Here is a 27986-nt window from a genome sequence, read left to right on the forward strand (position 1 = left end):
GAGCCAGTTGTTAAACATTTACCAGCACACGACCAGGTACAGTTTAAATAGGAAAGGTGGGATAAATTCTCTGTTCTATCCCTTTATTTAACAGTTTTCAAGATAATGAGTTGGTTCCCTGGCATTGTCCTAAGATGATCAAGTAGGATTTTTATATCATTATGAATTCATGGATTTGCACGTATCAGGTGAATTTTTATCCAGTGCTCTTATATCCTATTGAGGCCCAGATTGTCCCCACTTTGGCCAGGGTGTGGTTATGACAACTGGGGTGCCAGCAGCTATTTATTTAGGTTTGTGATTTGTTTGAGTTGATAGCCACCATCTTAGTATTTGTTTTCCATTTGCCTCACCTGTTTTATATTCTTTTCTCTAGTTTTCCTTGCCTTATTTTGGATTAATCAACTGTTTTTTATTATTCTTTTTTTCCTCCTTTCTCAGCTTCTTCATTATACATTTTTTATTATTGTCTTAGTGGTTACCCTAGAGATTACAACATATATCTAGGCTCCTTTTATCCTTTTGTTCCACAGTCTCTAGCATAGGTTTCTATCTTCAAGGTCACCTCATGGTCCCAATGGCTTCCTCAGCTATAGCTACAGCTATTATCTTCACATCCCAGGCAACTGGAAGGAAGAATTAGGAAAGGACAAAAGGGGGCACTCCATTAAACAGCTTTCCTGGGAATCCCTTTCCATGACTCATTAAATCCTAATGGACATCTTTAGCTGAAGTGCAGGCTAGGATATGTAAAGTTTTGTTTGGGCACCATACCCAGGTGTTACTAAGGAGGGAGTTACTGTTACTAAGGAGGAAGTGCAGGATGGATACTGGGTAAGCAGTGCGCAGTTGCTGCCTTACTTTCTTTGGACCTCATCGGAAAAAGTGGGCAATTTGACTGGAAAACAGATATGGCAGCTTAAGAATTCTAAGCATGGTCAGAAATACTTTTATACCTCTACTTTCTTAGTAATTTAAAGACAAATCAGCAAACTTTTCTCCTTAATGAAAATTCTGTGTTACGTTCCTGACCTTTCTAAAGCACATTTTTACGTTGTGAAGAAAATTCAATGTCAAAATCTAATAGAAAAGTGAATAATTGAACAAAGCTCTCCAAAGACTATGTTTTAGGAAAATATAATGTCCTCTACCCTCTCTCCCCATGTCCTCCAATGATCTGTATTTTGTCATCAAAAGTTTTTAAGGCAAGAGACTCTTTGAATAATCTGGACAGAGATTGTTAGAATAGTGTCATTCAAGTGTTTCAGAAATGCAGCTGAATTAGAGCAATATAGTGATCTGTTGACAGGATGGATTGGTGTAGATATAAGTACACAAAATTATAGACTGAGAACTCTAGGGCCCAGAGGGACCTCACATATTATCAGTTTTCCTTATGATGCAAGGAAATAGAGGAGTTAAGGATTCTTGGCAAGTCAGGTTTGAGTAGAGCTGGATCCCCATCAAGTTGCTCCCCTCTATGGATAATACTTGAGTCGTCCACCAACACTACATTTGATAGGGCCTAGTTTTGCTCTGATTAGTTGTAAGGTCAGGCACTACCTCTCTTGCTAGTGTAGGAGGGGAGGAACCCTAGACTGACACAGAAGTCTGACTTAATTCCTAAAGTCTTCCTTCTATTGACTCCAGCTCTCCTTCCCAGCCACCTCCAGTCCCATTGGTTGTGGCTCTGCCCTGAGAGGCCCACAGAACAAGCCTAATTTGTCTGGTACCACATGAGCCTCCAGAGAATTGAAAACAGCCATCATCTTCCCTCGTACTTCTGATTTCTCCCCCTCTAAGAGCTCCACATCGCCATGGGGTACTTGTAAATATCCATAGCACCTTTCTGGAACAGAGGGCATCTGCAGTTGTTTGCTGCAGAGTGAGATGGTATCTGTCGTGTTGATGTAAAGCTGTCATGTTACACACCACCTAGGAGCATGTCCTCATGAATGGCCACCTTGTGTACCTCCTGAGAGCACATCCTTGTGAACTGAGGGTGCCAGTGTTGCTGCAGCCCCTGCAGAAGCTGAAGGCCCATGGAAGCAGAGGCCCCCTACTTTTGTGGGTTTGCTGGACAGACTGCCTTTGCTGATCTGGATCCAGATTTTAAAGTTGCAGGGAAGTTTGTGAGCAAACTAAAAATGCTTACTGTACGCTGTGAAGATGGCACGCCATGAGACAAGCAGAGACTTTCATCTGTCTTTCTGCTAATGGTGAGTAACTATGCCCAGCCATCCATAGACTAGTTCCTCCAGAGACTATAGTCTGTGAAATATCTTGTCCAGACTGGGACTGAGTCCACGTCCAAGGTACAAAGAGAACCCTCCCAACTGTGACTCACATAGTAGCAGAGCTTGGGAGAAACCTGAGGGAATACCTGGACCCCTCTATGGATGAACAAATAATGCATAGTTACATCCACCATCTGCTCTAACTGGTTATATAGACCAATAGCCCATTCTTCTCCCTTTTCAAAATAGTCATTTCCATGGAAAAGAAACCCATAACCTTGATTAGAGACTTCTGCCCCCCAGAATCTCTGTTTCCTTATCTGTAAGTTAAGGAGGATCTCCTCAAAATAACCAAGACCTGTTTCAAGTTCCATGACAAGTGAGACTAGAGTCACAGATTGAGCTAGGGAGAGGATCCAGGCATTCTAGGTCCTAGCCAGGGGCCAAGCATATACCCCTTGCCTCTTAGCCTTCTTACCTTGTCTCCCCAGCCCTCCACAATGAAATAGAAAGAATCCTTTCTTGTCTTTTCAAAACTGTGTAATACAATTATTCTGATTACTACAGAGGGCACTTACACTAAACATGAGGATTCATTTTCTGTAATGCTGAAATTTATATCAGGATCCATTTAGGTTCAATTAGCCTCATGGAAGATAATGGAGGGCAGTTGCAATCTGTTATTTTTTAATATACATGCAGTTGTTTAGATACCTTTTGTTTGTTTTTCGGTGCTGCTCTATGGGAGAAGCAAGTGTAAAGGTGCTTAGATAAAAACTCAATATTAATAATGAAAATGTTGCCTGACTGGCTAAATACGGCAATACTATTGGACAGGCACTTTATATGTATCTCCCCTGAAGTATGATAAACACATGAAAACACATTTTAGCTTCACTTGTAATCAAATAAATGCAAATACATTTTTAAAGTAATGAGATAGCATTTTGTTACCTATAAAATTAGTAAAAAAAAAAAAAAGGTTTTTTAATGACTCTCAGTTTGGCAAATGAGAGGCAAGAGGGGCACCTGTATATGCACAGTGAATTGGTGCATCCCTCCTGGAATGCAATTGAACAGTATGTATGAAGAGCCCTTTGACTCAAGAATTCTACTTTCAGAAATTTACTCTAAAACCTAATCAAGGAGGCAGATGTCGATTTATGTATAAAGGTATTAATCATAGCATTCTTTAGGGGAAAATTGGAAACAAAATATCTCAAAATAGGCAGATGATTATATAAATGATTGCAGTATATCTCTAAACTTAAGACTGCTTTAAAGCATTGCTGATTACGGTTTTGAAAACAGTTAACATGAAAAATGTTAGGCTGTAATGTTCAGTCCAAAGAGTAGAATGCAAAATTGGATGCCAGGTGGTCAATTTTGTAAGAAACAAAATAAATAGAAATAGAAATAGATGGTGTATGTGGTAAGATTATGGTTGTTCTTTTCTAAATTTTTTGTATTTTCTAAATTGTATATGATAGATGTGTATTTTTTTTTATAATCAGAAAAAACGAGCATTATATTTGAAAGGAAAAGAAAGGCCAAGGGCTGAGGTAAATTCATGATGGTTTCTAGGGTAGAAGTGCTTGCAGAGGCCATTGAGGTCCACCTTGCCCTTCCCAGAGCAGCCCAGAGACTTCCTTATTTTGATGCAGAGCCACAGTGGACAAGGAGAGCACAGTATGTGTGAGCACATCTTTAGCCAGTTGTGGATTCATCTTGCTCTCCCCCAACACGACTTGGGGATGCTTTCCTGAACACAACCCCTCACCACTGAACCACCTTGGCATTTTTGATTCTTAAATGTTTCATGAGTGTCTCATGAACACCGTGTTTTAAACTGTCCCTTCCTTCAGCCACCCTGAATCCAGACTCTGCTGCAAGTAAGAGGTTACAAGGTATAGGATGAGCACTGCCCCCTCCCAGGAGAAAGGAAAAGCACTGGGCTAGCCTTGCCTCAGTAGGCTGGAGGCAGGGCACCTCAGGGGATGATGTGTTCCTGCCATTTCCCCCTGGCTTGACTCTCCCCATCCAAGGCAGAAACCCCCGTAGGGAGAAGGTCATAACAGCAATAGAGAGGTGACAGCAGCCCAATACATTCATGAAGAGCTGTGGTCAGCCTTGGATAGTGCTCTTTCCAAGAAATCCTGGGGATCAGGAGGGTTCAAAGAGAGGGACCAGGATGGGGAAGGGCCTTTCCTAGAACAAGCAATTTGGGACTCTGAGCGAGCTTGGCCAGAGAAGTGATCACTTTGAGTATTCAAATATCTCAAGAGCCTCTAGATTGAGAGGGGTTAAACCTACTTTACATGTGACTCTAATGATAGAAGCTGAATCAACAGGCAGAACCCACAGGGAGACAACTTTCAACTTAATACATATGGGCCCCTATATTTGAACATAATGTGCTTAAAATGTTTTTGTTGAGTGCATATTTGCACATGGTAAGACATTCAAAAGCCACAAAGAGATAGACAGTGAAAAGCAAGTTGTTTTCCCATGTCTGTCTGTCGGTCACATGTCAGTCCCAAGCTGCCCTCCCCCTGCCAAACTACCTCTGGCCCCCCGCCACCACTGGGCAACCAGTATTAACAGTATATTCTTCCAGAAATAGTCTATGGTCTTGTATAGTCTATATACAAGCATACTATTAGCATGTAATACATTCCATTCTACATATATCTTTTTTTAATTCAAAACTATTTAAAAATTTTTATTAAAAATTTTTTTTAATGTTTATTTTTGAGAGAGAGAGAGACAGAGCACGAACATAGGAGGGGCAGAGAGAAAGGGAGATACAGGATCTGAAGCAAGCTCCAGGCTCTGAGCTGTCAGCACAGAGCCCGATGTGGGGCTCAGGGCTTGAACTCACAAACCGTGAGATCATGACCTGAGCCCAAGTCCGACGCTTAACCCACTGAGCCACCCAGGCACCCTGCCCTGAAAACTATTTATAGTTATTCTCCCTCAGTCTTTCTTCTTCATTTTAAAGTTTATTTATTTTGAGAGAGAGAGAGAGAGAGCAAGTGGGGGAGAGGCAGAGAATGAGGGAGAGAGAGAGAATCCCAAGCAGCCTCCACACTGTTAGCATGGAGCCAATGCAGGGCCTGAACTCAGGAACCACGAGATTGTGGCCTAAGCTGAAGTTGGGTAATTAACAGACCAAGCCACTCAGGTGCCCCTTTCTTTTTTTTTAATGAAAGCATTCAACTCTTTGAATAACTGAATTATAATTTATTAAGCTCTCCTCTTAATGAGCATTTAGGATGTTTGCAGCCTCTAGTCATTATATAAAACACTGCAGTGAGTGCCTTTGTATATATGGAATACATGTGTAAATACATTTGTAGAGTTAATACCTAGAATTGAAATTGCTAGGTTAAAAGATCTTATCAATATTAAAATTTAAAACCATTTAATACCAATGTGAAGTTCAAAATTCAGAAGCTACAAAGTGTGTAGGTGAGAGCCTGTCCTTTAGCCTTCTAGTTCTTTCCCCCCAGTCAGCTTCTGTTATGAGTCTTATGTATATTCTTAAATAACAATTTGTTTCTCTTTTTAAAAATACAAATGGTAGCTAATGGTACTCATGATTTTGTGCCTTGCTTTAAAAAAAATTAACAATATATTGTGAAAATTGTTCTCAATCAGCAGTAGCCAAAGAGCTTTCTTTTTCTTTTCTTAAAGAGTTATATGGAGAAAAAAAACCAGGGCCTAACTTCAAAAAAAAAAAAAAAAAAAAAGAGTTACGTGGCATTTCATTAAATGCATGTGCCATAATTTATTTCTACTTTAATGTTGGGCATTTTGGTTATTTGAAATGTTTTGCTACTGGTACACATTTAAAACTTTTTCATAGATACTGCCAAACTGCCCTTCATAGAAAATGTACAAATAGACACCCCCACCAACAAAACATGGGTTTGTTTTCCAACATCTCCAACAACACATGTATTATGAAACTTTTGGTCTTTGTCATTACATGATATCTCAATGCTGCCTTTATTTCAATATCTTTAATGGGTGAGGTTGGGCACTTCTATGGATGAACGATTTATAATTGCTTTACCATCAATTAGCTATTCCTATCTTTTGCCAATTTTTCTACTGGGTTGTTGATCTTTTAATTACTGATTTTTATTTTTATTTAAAAACATTTTTAAAATCACTTATTTATTTTCAGAGAAAGAGAGGCAGAGAGAGAGAGAATCCCAAGTAGGCTTCATGCTGTCAGCACAGAGCCCGACCTGGAGCTCGAACCCATGAGCTGTAAGATCATGACCTGAGCTGAAGTTGGACATCCAACCAACTGAGTCACCAGGGCTCCCCATTAATTACTGATTTTTATCTTCTATTGAATGTTTGTGACCTTTCTTTCTCCAAGATTAAATTAAACTGTATTTTCTTCTAGTACTTTCATGGTTTCACCACAGAAATCTTTCATCCATTTGGATTTTATTTTTCTTATTTTTATTTTTTAAATTAAAAAAACCTTTTTTGTTTTTTAAGCTGGCTCCACACCTGGCATGGAACCATGTGTGGGGCTTGAACTCACAACCCTGAAATCAAGACCTGAGCCGAAATTGGGCACTTAACCAACTGAGCCACCCAGGCACCCCTGGATTTTATTTTAAAATGAAAAGTAAAATATAAGACGTAAGAAAGGGAGTCAGCTCTTTTATTTTTTAAGATCATCATATAATTTATTTAAACTTTAGAGCCATTTCAGGGTCAGGACCATGTGTGATTCATCTCCATAGCACCTCTTACTAACAATAACTAGCACTTAATGAGAACTTAGTAGGGCCAGGATGTCCATATATCTGTGTGCTGAATTATTCCAAAGCTCTTGAATTTTCTAGGACACTACTCCCTTCATGGCGTAGTACTTTACCCTATGGCTCCCAGTCAATGTTATTTAATTTAATTTAATTTTATTTAATTTTATTTTATTTTATTTTTTATTCTTATACTTTAATTGTTTTTATTTTATTTTATTTTTTAAATATAGTTTATTGTCAAATTGGTTTCCATACAACACCCAGTGCTCATCCCAACAGGTGCCCTCTTCAATGCCCATCACCCACTTTCCCCTCTCCCCCACCTCCCATCAACTCTCAGTTTGTTCTCAGTATTTAAGAGTCTCTTATGGTTTGCCTCCCTCCCTCTCTGTAACTTTTTCCCCCCCTTCCCCTCCCCTATGAATGTTATTTTAATGAATGAATAAATGTGGGTATATTTAATTTGGGCCACATCTTGATTCAGGCTAACAAAGAACAGAAATTCACAGAACCCAATCAGTCCAAGTAGACGCCTCTACACATCCAGCATGGAGTTGGGCGATTGCACTGGACTAAGCGTAGTTCTACCACTTACCTCTGACCTCCAAGCAAATACTTTAACCATTGTGTGCTTCTGTTTTCCCCACCTGTGAAATGGAATAACAAAACCTAGCTCAGAGGAGTATTGTGAGGGTCAAATGAAGTATTGTCTGCATAAGGTCTTGAAGGATATCAAGGTGGTGTACCTTAAGAGATTATGGCTCAAGTGTGGATAATGCAGATACCCTTAATGGCACACACCTAGTTATATGTCTTTCTGGTAGGACTGAAAAAAGGGGGGGAGGCTGGACAGAGGACAGAGTTATTGGGAGGTGGGGGCTGTAAATAGCTATTTCTGTTCCCCAAGTGACCATTCTTTAGGCATAGATTGAAATTCCCTGTGGAGCCACACTAATGGACACATTAGGATCAGTTGACAAAGTACCGTATGCTCTCAAATGTTCTCCCATTAAGCTTCATGGGAAGCGGCAGGGATTCATAGACCATTATAGGAAATCTGCCACGACTTTAGCCTCTGGTAAACCACAGGCTCTGGAAGATTAGGCTATGCCCCCAACTATATGATGGTGCACAAAGCATCACTTGTATTTTAAGACAGAAGTTCTGTAAAATTAGGTTATCCTTATCTTGTCCATACTAGAATCAGAAAAGCATCTTTTATTTTTGAAAATATGTATGTTTTAATAATGGATTATTCTGTAAACACTCTGGCTGTTTGGTTTCAAGCTAATCAGCATGTGCAACAGTCATTAGCCAGGGTCTAGATTATAAAAGTGTATCATTTCTTCAACGTCACTGTGGTTTTTCATAATCCACACCTTACATTTACAGATTTAAAGTATGGTCGACATTCCAGAATTTGCAAAAAGTATCATCTCTTTTTACATCAATTAACTTACAGTTTTAAAAAAAGAAAAAAAAAAGAGAAGAAAGAAAGAACCAAGCTCCACAAATTGTGAAAGAAGAAGCAGACTTTAAGTGTCAAGATCTCAGAGTTTCAAATAATAATAGCTGCTTTTTATTAAATGTCTACAGTACACCGATTCTCTGCTGGGTGCTTTATCCTTATTATTTAATTTAATCCTCACAACACTCCCCAAAGTCAGTATTATCTGTTTATTATGATGTGAAAACTGAAAGGTTACATAGTTGTCCAAGGTCACAAAAGCTAGCAAGGGCAAGAGCTGGTATTCAAGTCACGTCTGACTCTATGGCCCAGATCCTTCCCAGAACATCCCTGATTCAAAGAAAAGACTAAGACACAATGTCTCGGTACGTAGTCCATCGTAACAAAATATGAATAAATCCTTGTTTTTGACAAAATCAAGGTCATCCACCTCTCTCCCTATCCTACACTAAGATGGGAGAGAGTGCCTCCAACATGCTCCCCTGTGCGCAGGGCCTCTCCATGTACTGGTTCCAGAACTCAGGGTTGTAACAGAGTGCTTTAACCAAAGAGGGTCTAGCACTAGCCCTCCATCTTCCAGCTCCCTTCAGTCACGTTTGCTCTGCTTGTACCTGTCTTCTACATTGGGCTTCCATTTAATAGGATCTGAACTGAATAAAGGATTCCACTGGTCTGCCCTTCATTCACCAAAGTTAGAAATACACTAGGGGTGCCTGGCTGGCTCAGCTGGTACAGAGTGTGACTGTTGATCTTAGGGTTGTAGTTCTGAGTCCCATGTTGGATGTAGAGATTACCTAAAAATAAAATCTTTAAAAAATTCCTTCAGAGCACCTGGGTGGCTCAGTCAGTTGGGTATCCAACTTCGGCTCAGGTCATGATCTCATGGTTCGTGGGCTCAAACCCCATGTCATCAGGTTTTATGCTGACAGTTCAGAGCCTGGAGCCTGCTCTGGATTCTGTGTTTTCCTCTTTCTTCCCCTCCCCCTCTTACACTATGCCTCTCTCACAGAGATAAATAAACATTAAAAATAATTTTTTTAAATTCCTTCAGCTTAAGATATTTACTAAGGCAAGATGCCATAGGCACTTGGCTGGCTCAGTCATGTGACTCTTGATCTCAGGGTCATGAGTTCAAGCCACTTGTTGGGCATAGAGTTTACTTAAAAATAAAATTAATTAAAAAAAAAAGAAAAACACTGATGATGCTCAATTCTTTCTTTTATAGATGACACTCAGACCTAGTGGACTTGAGTAAAATAACCCAGGAAGGTAGGTAGATCCTTTTCTCTTTAAAGTTTTAATTGCTGGGTCACTACAGGGAAACTATGGAATGATAATGACAACCATCGTGGAAATATGTTCCAAGAGCCTTTCTGGCCTGTTGACCCAATAGCAGATTGCGGCTGACCCAGTTTTAAATTCTGGCTCTATCACCTACTACTGGATTATTTTGAGCAAGTTACTTAACTTTGCTTAGTCTCTTCATCTGCAAAAGGGACACCCTAATACCTGCTTGTTGGGGTTTTGTGGTAGTTAATAGCGTATTTAAAACATGCAGCATGTAATAGGTGTTCCTTTCCATCCTCAGAACCTCCCAATGTGCTGTTCCCTGTCTGGAAACTCTCTTCTCTCTCTCTTATTTAGGTAGCTAACTTGTACTCATTCTTTAGTTTCTTTCATATCTTTCCCTGGGTTTGAATCTTCTTAGATTCTTACTAATCAAGTGACCTTGGGAAAGTTAGCCTTAATTTCCTCCTCTATAAAATGGGATTCCATAGAATTATAAAAATGAGATCACATAAACTGCTTAGAACTGTGACTAACAAATATTAGGTCTCAATACATTTTAACAAGGGCAGTCTGTGGAGTCCACAAAATAATTCTGGAAGACCCTCTTTCCTTCATAAGCAAGCTATTCACATTGCCTAAAAGCTTAGGATTGTTATGCTTTACTCTTGGAGTTTAGGATTTTCACCAGGGCATGTTTTTAAAAATCCATCTGCCAATCTCTGTCTTTTAATTGGTCTATTTATACTACTTACATCTACCTTAATTATTGAAATATTAGAACTTAAATATTAGTACTATAAGTCTGACATTTTATTATTTATTTTCTGCTTGTCCCTCATTTTTCATTCCTGTCTTTCTTGCCTCCCTGTGACTACTTGAGCAATTTTTTAGAATTCCAATTTGAGTTGTCTGTAATGTTTTTGGGTGTGTCTCTTTGTCTAGTTTTTTATTTGTTGGTCAAATATTAAATTGTGCATATATAACTCATCACAGTTTACTGATGCTGACATTTTACCACTTCAAGTGAAATGTGCATTTTTGTCCCTTTACCCTCCCTCCTTTTTAATATAATTGTCTTAAAAATATTATATGCATTGAGATCATCCAACAATATTTATAATTTTTATTTCCAATACCAAACACAAATTTAAAAAATTAAAAAAATTTTTAATGTTTATTTATTTTTGAGAGAGAGAGTGAGTGAGCATGAGCAGAGGAGGGGCAGAGAGAAAGAGAGACACAGGATCTGAAGCAAGCTCCAGGCTCTGAGCTGTCAGCACAGAGCCTGATGTGGGGCCTGAACCCATGAACCACCCAATCACCCCCCAAACACAAATTTTAAAACTCAAGAGGAAAATGGCATTTTATATTAACCAATATTTTTACTCTTTGTGTTATCCTTTCTTTATTGCTGATGTTCCAAGTTTCCTTCTTTTATCATTCCTTTGCATCTGAAGAGTTACCTCTACTCATCCTTTTAGGGGAGGTTTATTGGTCACCACAATTTCCCTTAGTTTTTCTTCCTCTTAGTCTTCCACCTTCCTGTCTGAAGGATATTTTTGCTGGATATAGAATTCTAAGTTGAAGGTGATTTTCTTTCAGCACTTGAGAAATGTTGCACCACTTCTTTCCAGCCTCCATTTCAAATCAGAATTGGGCTGTCATTGGAATCAGTGCTCCTCTGTAAGTCGTTTGTCATTTCTCTCTGATGTCAAGATTTTTTTGTTGTTGTTGGTAGTTTTCAGAAGTACAAATATGATGCCTTGGTGTTTGTTTATTTGAGTTTATCCCTTCTGGAATCTGTACAGCTTCTTCAATCTAGACTTTTGTCTTTTGCCAAATTTGGGGAATTTTCAGCAATTATTCTTCAACTGCTTTTTCAGTCCCACTTTCTCTCTCTCCCCTGTCTTTCTGGAACTCCGATAAGATGAGGGATAACTTCCTCTTCCCCCCGCCCCCAATCGTTTTTCTCTCTGTTGTTCAGAATGGGTACACACTATTAATTTGGCCTTAAATTCACTGATTTTATCCTTTGTTACCTCCAGTCTACTACTGAGTTTATCCAGGGAGTTCTTTTTTTTTTTTTAAAAATTTTTTTGTCAACATTTATTTATTTTTGGGACAGAGAGAGACAGAGCATGAACGGGGGAGGGGCAGAGAGAGAGGGAGACACAGAATCGGAAACAAGCTCCAGGCTCTGAGCCATCAGCCCAGAGCCTGACGCGGGGCTCGAACTCACGGACCGCGAGATCGTGACCTGGCTGAAGTCGGACGCTTAACCGACTGCGCCACCCAGGCGCCCCCAGGGAGTTCTTTTTTAACTTCTTTTGTTGTATTTTCCAGTTATATAATATCCATATGGTTATTTTTTATAACGTCTATTTATTTGTTGATATTTCCTATGTTTTTTTTTCTATTGTAATCATAGCTTAATATTCATAATATTAAAATACCATATACGTTTTAATTTTGAAGTCATGTAGCAATTAATTTTCCTCTCCTGAAAAAAGGAATGACAAAAATAAGACCTAACTCATAGAATTTTCTTGAGATTAAATGACGTAATAAAAGTTCCTATTACATTATATGTTCAGTAGACATCAATTATTATTGAAGATTTCTAATCAGTTTCTAATCAGCATTTTTTTAAATTTCTGTTTTGTTTTTATTTTAATTTTATTTTTTTAATTACATCCAAATTAGTATATAGTGCAACAATGATTTCAGGGGTAGATTCCTTAATATCCCTTACCCATTTAGCCCATCCCCCCTCCACAACCCCACCAGCAACTCTCTGTTTATTCTCCATATTTAAGAGTCTCTTATGTTTTGTTTCCCTCCCTGTTTTTATATTATTTTTGCTTCCCTTCCCTGTGTTCATCTGTTCTGTGTCTTAAAGTCCTCATATGAGTGAAATCATATGATATTTTTCTTCCTCTGACTGACTAATTTCACTTAGCATAATACCCTCCAGTTCCACCCATGTCGTTGCAAATGGCAAGATTTCATTCTTTTTGATTGCCGAGTAATACTCCATTGTATATATATATATCACCTCTTCTTTATCCATTCATCCATCAATGGACATTTGGGCTCTTTCCATACTTTGGCTATTGTCGATGGTGCTGCTATAAACATTGGGGTGCATGTGCCCCTTTGAAACAGCACGTCTGTATCCCTTGGATAGATACCTAGTAGTGTAATTGCTGGATCGTAGGGTAGTTCTATTTTTAATCTTTTGAGGAACCACCATACTGTTTTCCAGAGTGGCTGCACCAATTTGCATTCCCACCAGCAGTGCAAAAGAGATCCTCTTTCTCCGCATCTTCGCCAACATCTGTTGTTGCCTGAGTTGTTAATGTTAGCCATTCTGAAAGGTGTGAAGTGGTATCTCATTGTGGCTTTGATTTGTATTTCCCTGGTGGTGAGTGATGTTGAGCATTTTTTCATGTGTCAGTTGGCCATCTGGATGTCTTCTTTGGAGAAGTGTCTATTCATGTCTTTTGCCCATTTCTTCACTGGATTATTTGGTTTTGGGGTGTTGAATTTGAGAAATTCTTTATAGATGTTGGATACTGACCCTTTCTCTGATATGTCGTTTGCAAATATCTTCTCCCATTCTGTCAGTTGCCTTTTAGTTTTGCTGATTGTTTTCTTTGCTGTGCAGAAGATTTTTATTTTGATGAGGTCCCAATAGTTCATTTTTGCTTTTGTTTCCCTTGCCTCCAGAGACGTGTTGAGTAAGAAGTTGCTGTGGCCAAGATCAAAAAGGTTTTTGCCTGGTTTCTCCTCAAGGATTTTGATGGCTTCCTGTCTTACATTTAAGTCTTTCATCCATTTTGAGTTTATTTTTGTGTATGGTGTAAGAATGTGGTTCAGGTTCATTCTTCTGCATGTTGCTGTCCAGTTTTCCCAGCACCACTTGCTGAAGAGACTGTCTTTCTTCCATTGGATATTCTTTCCTGCTTTGTCAAAGATTAGTTGACCATGTGTTTGTGGGTCCGTTTCTGGGTTCTCTTGATTCTGGGTTCCATTGATCTGAGTGTCTGTTTTTGTGCCATCCTATGTTTTCTTTTGAGAACTCATGATTGCTTATTGAAGGATTTTTAGGAAAGCCACTTTAAAAACATTGTCAGATCATTTTAACATCTATAGTTTATCCATTTTGGCGTCTGCTGATTGTCTTTCTCTCACCCCAAGATGAGATTTTTCTTGTTCTTGGTAGGATAACTGATTTTTTAATAAAGCTTTTTTTTTTTACATTTATTTATTTTGATAGAAAGAGTGAGAAAGAGAGTGCATGGTAGGGAAGGAGCAGAGAGGGAGGGAGAGAGAGAATCCCAAGCAGGCTCTGCACTGTCAGTCAGAGCCCAATGCGGGGCTCAAATACTTCCCTGCTGCCACCCTGAACTATAAGATCATGACCTGAGCTGAAGTCAAGAGTCAGACACTTATAACTGATTTTTAAAATTGTATCTCAGGGGCGCTTGGGTGGCTCAGTCCGTTGAGCATCCAACTTCAGGTCATGATCTCGTAGTCCTCGAGTTCAAGCCCCACATCAGACTCACTGCTGTCCACACAGAACCTGCTTTAGATCCTCCCTGCCCCTCTCTCTGCCCCTGCCCCTCTTGCTCTCTCCCAAAAATAAATAAATATTTAAAAATAAATAAATAATAAATAAATAAAATTGTATCCTGGACATTTGGGGTATTATGTTATGAGATTCTGGATCTCATTTGAATTCTGTTTTAGCAGGCCTCAACAGACACTGTACTAGTAGGGAAAGGTAACCGTGCCTCATGACCCCTGGAGTGAGGATGGAAGCCCAAGTCGCCCAGTGAGACCTGCTGACACCCCCCGGTGCAGAGTGGGAGATGTGTCTTGTGACCTCAGGGCAGGGGTGGACATCCCGGTTCTCTGCTAGCTTCCACTGACCAGGGGTGGGAGAGTGGGAGTAGGAATGTTGTGTGTCATTTTTTTCTCTGGAGTTTGGCTGGAATGGGGTACATGTTGTCACAAAGGCTTCTGTCTTGTTAGGCTGCCTTTTCCCATTCCTTTGGCTGCAGAAATCAGAGTTTTCTTGCGGCTATTTTTTTTTCTTTTGTTTGTGCCTGTTGGCGTTTCCTACTCCTGGGCTCCTCTGGTGCCCGGTCGGGATACATAGGGTGCAAAAAGAAAACCCAAGGAGTTTGTTGCCACATCGTTCTTTGTGTCCTGAGGTGCCTGAGCTGGTCTGCCTTCTCTCTCCATCAATCAGAATTTTCTTATGTTTGTTTTACATATTATGTCTAGAGATTTCAGCTGCATTTAGCAGGAGGAATAGAGAGAAATGTGTCCCCTGTCTTGTCCAGAACAGAAAGTCCTAGGTATGTGTTTTTCGGTGACTGCTGTGTAGCATTCAGTGAAGCTTTTTGATCTGAAAATTCAAGTTTCTCGAAGCTCATAAAATTTTCGTCTATTGCTCCTTTGGTTATCGCTTCACTCCCTTATTATTTTTGCTCCATTTGGTTATCCTACTAAGTGTGTATCTCCTAGATGCTTCATCCATGTTTTTAAACTTTTTCACTCTAATTTCCATTTCTTTGTGGTTTTGGTTTGGTACTGTGGGATTGTTCTCCTTTTGCACATTTCGGGTCACTAAATCAATTTTCAGTGGTCCTCATTCTATTTTTCACTTCCACAATTAAATTGTTTAAATTTAGGAGCACCTGGGTGGTTCAGTCGGTTGAGTGTTTGACTTTGGCTCAAGTCATGATCACGCGGTTCATGAGTTCAAGCCCTGCATCAGGTTTGCTACTGTCAGCAAAGAGCCACTTTAGATCCTCTGTCTCCCTCTCTCTACCCCTTCCCTGCTTGTGGTCTCTCAAAAATAAATAAACATTAAAAAAAAGTTTAGCTTTAGAAATTGTCTTTTTAACTTCCCCAAACCATGTGTCTTCATTCTGATTCTTTTTTCTACTTTTTTAATAAAAAAAATTTTTTTTAACGTTTATTTATTTTTGAGAGAAAAAGACAGAGCACAAGTGGGAGAGGGGCGGAGAGAGAAGGAGACACAGAATTGGAAGCAGGCTCCAGGCTCTGAGCTGTCAGCACAGAGTCCGACGCAGGGCTCGAACTCATGAGCTATGAGATCGTGACCTGAGCTGAAGTCGCATGCTTAACTGACTGAGCTACCCAGGAGCCCCTGATTCTTTCTAATTTCTATGTGAATCTCCTTAAAATTCTTATTTTAAAGACTCACTTTTTCTTCTTCTCAATCTATCTCCATATGAGTCCTCTCTTCTAGTTATTTAACTTGGTCTTCTTCCTTCAAGTTATGGGGTCTCCTTGAATAATCTCTGATCTGCTTTGGCTGCTCATATTGGCACCTGGGCAACTCTGTCTATGTGGCCTCTTGGGTAGCAGCAGTTCAGCAATCATGATAACAAAGGAAGATGATGATTCTCCAGTGGCCTAGTGGTGAACAAGCCTGATTAGCGGGGCCCAGCATGCTGAGGTGAAGTGGGAGAGGCTTCTAGGATCTTCAGACACCCCCATTATGAAGAGGGAAGGATTGGGCTGTTGTGTGCCATTGTGTAGGTTGTCTACTGTACAACGGTACCTAGTTGAAAAGATAAGAGCTAAAACCCACTTGCTGAGCTGTGTACCATGGCGTGGAGTTACATCTGCCTGAAGGAGGGGAGCAGTATTTTCTTGTTTTCACGAAGACATCTGAGGAGGTGATGCTTTTTTTTCCTAATCCATAAAGGTGCTGTATGGGCTAGTAGTGGACCTGGGAGGGATAGTTTGGCCCAACTGTGACATTCCCCTCCAGGGAGACAAACCTCGGCAGAATCAAGGGGCTTCCCTCGGGGCCACATGCAGGAAGTGGGCAGGGGCGGTTCCTCCTTACCTGCAAAAGAATCCCACCCTGTTGGGGCCAGCTGGGCCCCTCAGGTAGCCCCAGAATCAAAAGCCTTCACTTCAGGCTCACTAGCAAGGCAGGAACTTCCCAGGCTCCTGGGCTTTGGTCCTTCCCGCAGTTTTAAACAGTGTGGCAGAGATGGCATCCTTCACCAGTCTTGCACTAGTTCAGTCTCTCTGGGTAGGTGTGACATCTCCTTCATGTTCCAGCTCTAGGCCCTCTCAGCCTACCGTCTCCATTCACTGTGTGCCTCACAGCATGACTTACCTCCATAGGGAGCCAGCTGAGAGGGAAGTCAGTTACAGGATGCAGGTCCTCACCTTTAGAGAATCCCCCTGGCAGGTCATCCCAGGGTGATTTATGAAATTTCTCCATATTATGATTCTGTTGCAATCATCTTTCTCCCCACAAGAAGAGAGCTCCGTTGCCTAGATAAGCTTGAATTTGAATCCCAGTTGCCAGATGTGACCTCATACAAATCATTGGACTTCTCTGAGCTTGCCTCAGGTTTTTCTTCTGTACAATGGAGATAATCACGTTTGGGTTGCATTCCTCAAGGAGCTATTGAGAGAATAAAAGATGATTGCTCTGCCCGGTTTTTTTTTACAAATGGCAAAGTGCTATGGAAAGTAAAGGGGATGAAGAAAGTAATGATAGAGGGAAGAATGATAGAGGGAAGCCCCCCCCTGGGCTGTGGGGACCAGAGCAGTGGTGTGGAGTTGCAGTCACCTGGCACATTCAGAGCAGAATCGAGCCTGGGGTGACTGGTACAGATGTAGTGGCAAGACCAGAGTAGGGCCATGCCAGACCCTGGCCACAACCTCAAGGGCATGCCATTGGAACCTATCTCCCAAAAGCTGAACCAGCAGAGAAATAGAGAATTTTTTAAGAAGTTAAAAAGAAAAAAGATGATGAAGACACTCCTATATTTTCAAAGCCATCCCTCAGAACGCTGAAAGATTTATCATCTCAGGAATGAGATTAAAAACTTGTCTGACAGGAGACATAAAGAATTCAAATGTTTTCAAGAAATTGTGATAATCATTCTCAGCTCTATCCCATCCTTCCCCTCTCTTTTCCAACCCGGTCATAAGTCTATTGCATTAGCCATAGATTAGAATATCAGTTTCATCAAGAAGCAGAGAATGTGATTGGGGATAGGAAAAGAAGTGTAAGCAGACAAAGCAAATATGAGAGCTAAGGAAGCAATCCAGAAAGGAGCCGTGCTTTCCACATCCCCATCCCCCACCCCTCCTAAAAAAAGTACAAATGGACCATCTTTAGGAGCATGACTGTGATCAGTCATGGAGAGCACGGCGAGATGGGGCTCTCTTCACTAAGGCACAGAAAACGGACCCTCTCTTCTAACTCCCTGTACATTGTATTTTACAGTGAACTGGAAACTCATTTTTAAGAAGTGAGCAGTGAATGACTGCTTCTGTGTCCTAGAATCTTGAGAGTAAGAACACGCTGTTTTTATGTCATTGTTTCACTCCGTGGAGCAACAATTTACTTGTCCTCAAGAGGTAATATAATCCTCATGATAAGCACCCAGTTTCTTTTGCAGACAACAGCCAGACCTCTCTTTCTGACTAGGTAACACTTTAGCTTCCTTAATCTCAAAGAATCATTTGGTTTGGAGCTCAGGAGACCTTGGTCTATAACATGTCATTCTCTCCTTTTACAGAGGAGGAAATGGTAGCGCAGAGAGGTGATGTGACTTTCTCCTAGCCACACAGCAGGGTAGGGACAGAACTGTGTTCTAGAACACTAGGGCACTGCTTTTCTTTAAAAAAAAAAAAAAATTTTTTTTAGCGTTTATTTATTTTTGAGACAGAGAGAGACAGAGCATGAACAGGGGAGGATCAGAGAGAGAGGGAGACACAGAATCTGAAACAGGCTCCAGGCTCTGAGCGGTCAGCACAGAGCCCGACGCAGGGCTCGAACTCACGGACTGTGAGATCATGACCTGAGCCGAAGTGGGACACTTAACCGACTGAGCCACCCAGGTGCCCCAGGGCACTGCTTTTCTACAAGCAGCTTGCCATAAGTGCTGGCATGGATCTCATAAAGGGCTATTCCTAAGTCTTCCTGCAGTACTTCAACAGTCCATGAGTCTCAGCTCACCCTAGTCTCAAAGAAACTGTCTTCGTTATAGTTCATTATGAAGTCGCTCTTGAATACTAAAGACACATATTTAGTTTTTGTGCCATAACACTCTCTTAACCAAACCATTCCATTCCCCATCTGGTCTGGGTTTAAGTTTAAATCACGACACTTCAACAAGCATAAGTCCGTAGTAGGTACTCAACAATGTTGGTTGAATGACCACTTGAAGGCCCATTAAGGAATCATGTCATTTAAAATTTTTTTTAATTTCTTTTAATTAATTAATTAATTAATTAATTTACATCCAGGTTAGGTAGCATATGGTGCAACAATGATTTCAGGAGTAGATTCCTTAATATCCCTTACCCATTTAGCCCATCCTCCCTTCCACAACCCCTCCAGTAACCGTCTGTTTGTTCTCTATATTTAAGAGTTGCTTATGTTTTGTCTCCCTCCCTGTTTTTATACATTTTTTTGCTTCCCTTCCCTGTGTTCATCTGTTCTGTGTCTTAAAGTCCTCATATGAGTGAAATCATATGATATTTTTCTTCCTCTGACTGACTAATTTCACTTAGCATAATACCCTCCAGTTCCACCCATGTCGTTGCAAATGGCAAGATTTCATTCTTTTTGATTGCCGAGTAATACTCCATTGTATATCCTCTTTATCCATTCACCCATCAATGGACATTTGGGCTCTTTCCATACTTTGGCTATTGTCGATAGTGCTGCTATAAACATTGGGGTGCATGTGCCCCTTTGAAACAGCACGTCTGTATCCCTTGGATAGATACCTAGTAGTGTAATTGCTGGATCGTAGGGTAGTTCTATTTTTAATCTTTTGAGGAACCACCATACTGTTTTCCAGAGTGGCTGCACCAATTTGCATTCCCACCAGCAGTGCAAAAGAGATCCTCTTTCTCCGCATCTTCGCCAACATCTGTTGTTGCCTGAGTTGTTAATGTTAGCCATTCTGAAAGGTGTGAAGTGGTATCTCATTGTGGCTTTGATTTGTATTTCCCTGGTGGTGAGTGATGTTGAGCATTTTTTCATGTGTCAGTTGGCCATCTGGATGTCTTCTTTGGAGAAGTGTCTATTCATGTCTTTTGCCCATTTCTTCACTGGATTATTTGGTTTTGGGGTGTTGAATTTGAGAAGTTCTTTATAGATGTTGGATACTGACCCTTTCTCTGATATGTCTTTTGCAAATATTTTCTCCCATTCTGTCAGTTGCCTTTTAGTTTTGCTGATTGTTTTCTTTGCTGTGCAGAAGATTTTTATTTTGATGAGGTCCCAATAGTTCATTTTTGCTTTTGTTTCCCTTGCCTCCAGAGACATGTTGAGTAAGAAGTTGCTGTGGCCAAGATCAAAAAGGTTTTTGCCTGGTTTCTCCTCAAGGATTTTGATGGCTTCCTGTCTTACATTTAAGTCTTTCATCCATTTTGAGTTTACTTTTGTGTATGGTGTAAGAATGTGGTTCAGGTTCATTCTTCTGCATGTCGCTGTCCAGTTTTCCCAGCACCACTGTCTTGATGATTACAGCTTTGTAATACAACTTGAAGACTGGGATTGTGGTGACTCCAGATTCGGTTTTCTTTTTCAAGATCACTTTGGCTGTTTGGGGTCTTTTCTGGTTCCATACGAATTTTAGGATTGTTTGTTCTAGCTCTGTGAAGAATGCTGGTGTTATTTTGATAGGTATTGCAGGAACCATGTCATTTTAGATCTGAAAGAAACCTTGAAGGTCATTCTGTCTCACTTCTCCTTTCTTCTGTAGCCTGAAGATTGAGGGGATTTGGGCAATGGGCAGAACAGTACTAGAATCCTTTTTGTTTTTGTTTTTTCCCGCCTCCCAGACCATTATTCATTTCTTCACCTGCACTGCTTCTCAGTAATTTGATATGACGGCATTAAAATTGCCAATGTATTGTACCAATGTACTGGTATACCAAATAAAAGTTTCTAACGTCTACTTTAAAAACACTACTCCATACAAAGTGACAGCAGCAGGTTTCAAACAATTTTTTTAGCCTTGTGGAATTCAATCATTCTGAGGAGGAGCAAAAACTGTCTTCAATCACCACAGACAGTAAAGCTAAAATTTGAAGCAGTAAACTATTCTATTTTGGGAACAATAGATATGAAGTCAGGAAGAGTTAGGCATTCGAAGAAGGAAATTATATAGAAAAGCAAACTATTAAGTCAGCTCTCAGAAGTATTTGGATGCAAAGGAGATTAATACGGATAAAGGGAAGGTATGGGCACTTAGCCAGTAACAAATGACACGCTCATGCTGTGGAGAAAGCAAAACTTTTAGCTGAAATGGTACTTATGGGAAATAAATTCAAACCTCAGATGTTTTAGTCAGGAAGTCTCATTAGGATGCAACACAGCTTCTCATTATGGGTTATTACATAGTGTCACTAAAAAAGGAGAGACATCTGAGAAGGACAAGGCGTGATCAAATAGCCATATGAGAGATTTCAGTCGTGCTGTATCTTGCTCTATATTAATATCAGATCATTTGATGGTATTCTCTCACCAAAAATGACTTGACAGTGACAGAAACAGAGATTAAAAGTGATCTAGATTGAAATGACAGCTGTTAGGGTAAAGTTCCTTTGAGAATCTTATGTATGTTTTATTCATTGATTTATTTATTCATTCAACAAATATCTATAGAGTTCTAGGAAGACAAAAATAAATAAGGTAATTGTCTTTCTCAAGGAGGCTTCAAGAAGACGCACATGTGAATAAATCATTGTAATGTGGGGGCACTTGGCGTTTTATTTGAAGAATCGCCCAAGTGCAGCACAGGCACACAGGAGGTACTGGGAAGACCTCATAGAGAAGATACTTTTGACCGGGGTTTAAAGGAGGAAGAGTCTGTCTGGCAAGTTGCAGTAAACGTAGGAAACAAACGGGAAACCAGGAAACGTCCCAGAGTGAGCCAATAGCTTATGCAAAGCACTTAGCTGTGGGGGATTTAGAATCCCAGGTGAGGCCCAGCACCGCTACTGTAGGGCTTCGGGTCTTAGGTGAATGACTGCACTTCCTAGGGCCTCAGTTTCCTTCTGTGAAAAAGGAGCATGGCAGCCCTCACTGCCTACACTGTTTATAAGCCTAAGTGCCGGCCAGCAGGGAGTGAGCACTGTTTTACCCCTAGTCACTCTCGGTTGTTCTTCTTCCGCTACGTTTGCAGAGGGAGAAACCTGGAACTGAGAGGGTGTGGAGCTTTCCCTTGCTTATACCGGTTAACAAGTGGCTGGGTTGGGATTTGAAGAGAGGCGGTTTGGCTTGAGACCGTATTGTTTAGCGCTATGCTTCACATCTTTCCTTACATGAAAGGTTGTGTGTAAAGCACTTAACACGGTGCCTGGCACACCGTAGTAAGTTAATAAATTGTAGCTATTTTTACTATTGTAAAATATGATGTGCCCTAGGAACAAGAGGTATTTGGTGTGAGGTATAGGGTGATGTCTAAATGGGGCTGTAGCCGGAACAGGTCAGATTACTGAGGGCTGCATGCCATGCTAAGCAGTTAGGGGCTTGCCATAGGTCAAGAAGAAACAGTCGAGGTATCTTGAGCAGGAGAGGGACTTGTCTGATTCCTGGTTTAAAAAGATCCCTGACAGGGGGACCTGGGTGGCTCAGTCAGTTAATTGTCCAACTATGACTCAGGTCATGATCTCACAGTTCTTGAGTTCAAGCCCCGTGCAGAGCCTGCTTGGGATTCTCTCTGTCTCTCTCTGTCCACTTGTGCGCATGCGTGCTCTCTCTCTCTCTCTCTCTCTCTCTCTCTCAAGATCAATAAATAAACTTTTAAAAAAGGGATCTCTGGAAGCATGTGGAAGATGAATTGCAAATAGGCAAGATTAGAGGCATTTACTACAGCTTCGCCAAGAAATGGTGAGGCTCCAACTGAGTAAGGCACAGGGAGCGGGCAAGATGAAGACGAGGAGACGTGTGGAAGGGATGCTATGGAGACAGAGTTGACTGGACTTAGCGACCAGCAGGGTATGAGGGCCATGAAGAGGGAAGAGTCTAGAATATCCCCTGGGTTTTGGTGTAAGTGCCACTGCCAGTACCCTAAAAGGGGTAATTTAGGGGAAAGGTGAGAGTTTGGTTTTGGCTCCTTTGAGACTGGGGCATCTGAGGAGGATTCAGGAGATGTTCCGCTGGCAGTTATGCCTCTGGGTTTGGAGCACAGAATAAGGTCTGGACTGAACCATGCATCGGACAGAATTGCTCAGTTAGAGAGAAGAGACCAAGAGGGGACATGAGGAACCTTGGCATTTAAACAGCCAGCGGACAAGGAAAGCTGAGGGAGAAAAGCAATCGGAATGGGAACCAAGGCAGAATGGGGACCCAGGTGCCATGGGTGAAAAGTGTTTACACATTAAGTACATAAAGCTCCTGAAGAGGAAGATACTTCTGGCATGGGCAGCTAGGAAATAGAGAGGGACAGGACAAAATTCCATGGGCAAAATCTGTACTTGCTGGACAAGGGGGTTGAGTTTTTATTTTCCTTTCTTGACAAGTGCCCTCTTCAGTCTTTAATCTGCATTAGGGAGAGTAATTTGGTTATTAATCTTTATCTACAACACATCAGTAAAAAAATTAAACTGTCTTTAGAGATAGATTTGCATGGAGTTGTTAAGAACTAATGTGGACAGGTACAACACTTAGGTTTTTAGAAGCTTACTTTATTTCCACCATGGCTTTAGAATTTTCCATTTTCTGTCCACTTCCCCTAATGATGCTTATCCTGAGGCAGAATTCGGTACACTGTCCCTAGAGTGGAGACAGATCGGGGAAGCAGACCCCAAGGAGTGAAGGGCTAACTCAGCCCATGGATCTGGGTGACAGAGGGGCTGGAGCACTGAGAGAAAAGAGATCTTTGGGTGTAGGTAGCTAGGAGGCCTTTCCAAGAGGGAGCCTCTGAGGAGAGAGGTTTTGAATAGAAGCCTGGATTTGGAAGTAAAAGATATACAGGAGGCAGGTGCTGGACTGCCTTTCTTCATTTAGGCCAGGTAGGCTGTAGTGCTATTTTTGTTTTTGTCTTTTGTTTTTTGTTGTTGTTGTTGTTGTTTTTAGTTTTGAAAAAACTTTGAAGTGTATTTTGAGAGCAGGGGAGGGGCAGAGAGAGAGGGGGACAGAGGATCTGAAGTGGGCTCCATATTGACAGCTGACAGCTGAGAGCCGTCAGGGCTCAAACACCCAAGCTGCGAGATCATGACCTGAGCTGAAGTCAGATGCTCAACCGACTGAGCCACTCCGGCATCCCCATTTTTGGTTTTAATTTGATGAAGGACACACTTAACTCACTTACATTTGTGCTCCATTCCATCACCAGATTGATCTATATACCAATCTGATGGTGCCCCTTCCCCACTCAAAACTACCTCTCATGCTTCAGCTCTCTGCCCCTTCCATTCCCTCAAGGGGCTCCCTCTCATCTTTGGGTCTTTGTTCCTGTGGCCTCTGCCTAGAAAGCTCTCTCCACACTCCGCCCTGTCACCAGCCACCTCTTCAGCCTTTCCGGGTTTCTGTGTAGAGGGCATCCTCTCCAGGAGGCCTTCTTCCCTTGCTCAGCCAATGCAGTTGCCCCGCTTGGCACCCTGGGATCACACTATTACTCTAAGAGCTGCACTGTATTAACAGCCCATTAGTGCATTCCTGAGGGCAGGGATAGTGCTTTATTTGAAGCTGTATCTTCAGGGTCTAACACGGGTAGGGACCTAGTAGGTGCTAGGTAGATTCGTCAGCAGGGAAAAGAGTTCTTGGACAGAGGCATGAATTTGGGTGGGATGGACAGATAGGTGTAGGGCCAGAACCAGAGCAGTGGGTAAGATGGCCCAGGGAGTCGGAAGAGGGCTGAGTGCAGAGTCCTAGGCATAGCGGCATTTCAGGGCTTTGGGGTGTGAGGAGCCCTCAAAGGAGACCAAGCAGGAGTAGTTAGAGAGCCTCGGGAAAGCTAAGGGACCCCAACGCTCGGGCACTGAAGGAATTTAGAGGCAGAGAAGGAAGGCCGTAGTGCCAAAGTGGGTCCACTTCTTCCATCTTCCCGCAGCCCGGGAGCCTGTTGAGAGGAGGGCGAAGTTGGGGCCATCTGCATTCCCCAGAGTCCCACGTAGCTGGAGTTCTTCGAAAAGCCTTGGAGTGTGACAGCCAGGGGGAGGGTGGAGTGAGCAGGCGGTCGTTCCTTGGGACTCTTCTAGGTTCCAGTCTGGCCCCGCCGCCGGCGGACCGGGTGACCTTGGGGGAGCCCCTTTCCTCTCCCGGCCTCAGTCTCCCCGTGGGTACTCGGCGGACGTTGCGTGCCTCGGTGGGGAGCCGGGGAAGGCCGGCGGAGGCAGGCCCGGGTGGGAGCGGGACCGCCCACTGCGGCGGGCCGGGACCTCCCGGGCCCGCGGAGGCGGCGCGCGGGGCTCCTCCCCCGGGGCGGGGGTCGCGGCGCCGGCAGCTGGCGGCCCCGCAGCTGCAGCCTCAGCACCTGCCGTGGCCAGACGGCGCGGGCGCGGCCGGGCCCTGCGCCCCCCCTCCGGCTGCAGCCGCGGCGCGGGAGGCGGAGCCCGAGCCGAGCCCGAGCCGAGCCGCTGCCCGAGGCTTGCCCGCGTCCGTGCCCGCCGCCGGGCGGGGCCGCCCCTCGCCGAAAGCGTCAGCTCTTCGGGTCCGCGTCCGCGCGGGCGGCGCCTCCTCTGCAGGTAAGGGCGAGGTCCCGGCGCCGCAAAGTTTTGGGAGGGGGGGACTGACGGTCCCTACGCCCCGGGCCTGCGCCTCCGGTAGCTGCAGGCTGCCTGCCCCTCGGCTTCCTCCGCGCCGCCCTCCGCGGTGCGCTCTGCTTGCACCACCGCCCCCGGCTGACCTGCGCCCGGCTCCAGTCCTCGTGTCCCATCCCGGTGGGGGGCGCGTCCGCGGGTTCGCTCAGGGCGTGCAACGGTTAAATCTGCCCCAGCATCAATGTGTTGCTTAAGTTTTTGAGACGTGCATGGGGGTAGTGCAAAGAGCGGCAAACCGGGTGGCGGGAGACCTGGATTCAGGTGCGGCCACCGCTAGCGCCAACTTTCTGAGTGACCTCAGACCAGCCAGTCCTGCCCCGTTTCGACGGCCACACCTGGACCAGGAGGGGTTCGCCAGGATGATCATCTGAAGCGCACGTCTGTCTTGCCGTTTTGTGAGTCAGGCGTACCCCTAAGTGTCTCAGCTCCAGGGCTCCTTGTGGGGTGGAACCCACAGAAGTCAGTCTGGGTGAGGGGGCGTCACATCGCTAGCCAGCAGAAGTTTGGGCTGAGCTTTGTGAGGGGTGTTAAGTCAGTGTCTGGGAAGAGGACGCTGCTGGAGCTTAGAGTCCGGGCCCTGGCTTTTGGTGGCCCCTCTGCCATCCACTGACGGTGTGACCTTGGGCAAGTCCCCTAGTAGTTTTGCCACCGACAAGTGGGGAGGGAGGAATATGCACTAGATGATCCTTGCTGTCCTGCTGTAAACTTTGGAGAGGTGGAATCTTCCAGGTCTATTTAGGGTTAGTTTGGGTAGAGGAAATATTGGGTAGAGAGGAAACATACACCCAGCACTTGCAAATGGGAGTTTAGAAAATAAAGGGATTTGCACGGTGCTTTGGGAGTCCCGAAATAGACATGGCAAGGATTGGTGAATGCTGGCCTTCCCTCCGTCAGTGCTTTGGACCATCATAAAATATTCAACAGCATAATGATTTGTTTTCAGAGTGGCTTATAGATCAGGAAGCGTTTCTGTTTGTGAGTCGGTTATTTTTGTTAAAACCTCAAAATAGTTGTTCCAGGGGTAAAAATGCACTGTTCTAGGGGTCCGACGTAGAGGCCAGCATCTACTTGTTTCTAAAGTGATGGGTGAGATGTTTTCCAATCAAGATGATATAGAAAGTCACTCTAAATCAGGCATTCCTTGCTGGGTGTTCAACACAGGCATACTTGGAGAGGCCTACGGTTTGGCAAGTACATGTTTTCCAGGACAAGTGCATTCTGGTGCAGCCACAGCAGAACAACTGTGAGGTAGTTAACTGATGTCCTAGAGGTGAGCTTTGTTCTTTTGCCCCATCTTCTGTCCCCCTTGTGCTGCAGTTAGCATCTCCCCAGGGTGTGGGTGAAATCCATTACTACCAAAGGATTCTTGTGGAAGTGATTTTATTATTTTATTTCCTTCCTAGACTTCCCAGTTTTAAGTTTCAAGCTTTATGAAATCAGAGGACTGGTAAGAGTGTGCTTTGTGACTGGGGCAGGGAAACAGCAGAGTTGTGGTACATAGGTTTGCCTTTTCCCAGCCATGCTGTGTAGCTGAAGCTAATTTGTCCAGAGCCTTTGACCGCTCAGATGCATTAGAATCGCACCAGTCTTTTCCCTCTTCCTTCTTCAGTGGGTTGGCAAGCACTTTCTTACCACTCGTTCAGGAAGAAACAGGAAAATACCAGTAGGCCCTCCCCTCAAGGAGCTCAGGGTCTAGTGAGGAAGAAACAGGAACATACCACAGGCCATTCTGGGAGTTCTTTCTTATTTTTTTTTAAATGTTTACTTATTTTGAGAGAGAGAGCACATGCACACATAGGGGCAGAGAGGGAGAATCCCAAGCAGGATCCGCACCATCAGGGTAGAGCTGGATGTGATCCCATGAACCATGAGACCAGGACCTGAGCCGGAATCAAGAGTCAGATGCTCAACCTGCTGAGCCACCCAGGCGCTCCACATTTTGGGAGTTCTTACTGGGGACCTCACGAACACTGAGGAGGGGATTCTCACTGGAGACAATGAGGTAGACCGTACCACGGGAGGTGGGAGGGGGAAGAGGATTTCAACAGGTGGTGACAAGTGGAAAGGCCATTTTAGGTCAAGGAACTGGTATGAGTCAGGAGAGCCCGGGGCCCAGATGGAAGACAGCAGGTCTGGTGGAAGCAGGGAGAAGGCAGAAAACTTCAGAGGATAGTGGGAAGAGGCTCAGGAGAGTCGGAACCTGGGCTTGAATCCGCACTTGTTGGGGGGATATTGGGCCTCTGAACCTCACTTTTCTCATCTGTAAAAGGGGAATAAGAGTAATTACAATGCACAGGGTTAAATGAGATCATGTATAAAGTGCCTAACAGTGTTTGCATAACAATAGGTATTTGATAATGGTTTCTTTTACTAAAGTGTTCATGGGCAAGCTCCACAAGTGTTGGT

General features: G+C 42.9%; 1 protein-coding gene across 2 annotated transcripts in view; it reads left to right on the plus strand.

Annotated features, from left to right (window-relative positions):
• FRMPD1 (FERM and PDZ domain containing 1) overlaps positions 1 to 27986 on the plus strand; it is a 142614-nt gene that overhangs the window by 28305 nt on the left and 86323 nt on the right. The window contains exon 1 of one of the 2 annotated variants that reach the window (XM_043565627.1): positions 25393 to 25505. The exons of the other annotated variant lie outside the window; for it this stretch is intronic. The gene's annotated coding sequence lies outside the window, so the exon portion shown is untranslated. Of the gene's footprint in view, positions 1 to 25392; positions 25506 to 27986 lie in introns of those variants that run through there. 2 annotated transcript variants of the gene reach the window in all.

The sequence above is a fragment of the Prionailurus bengalensis genome, chromosome D4, assembly GCF_016509475.1.
Source record: "Prionailurus bengalensis isolate Pbe53 chromosome D4, Fcat_Pben_1.1_paternal_pri, whole genome shotgun sequence".
In the NCBI taxonomy this organism is placed as follows: Eukaryota; Metazoa; Chordata; class Mammalia; order Carnivora; family Felidae; genus Prionailurus; species Prionailurus bengalensis.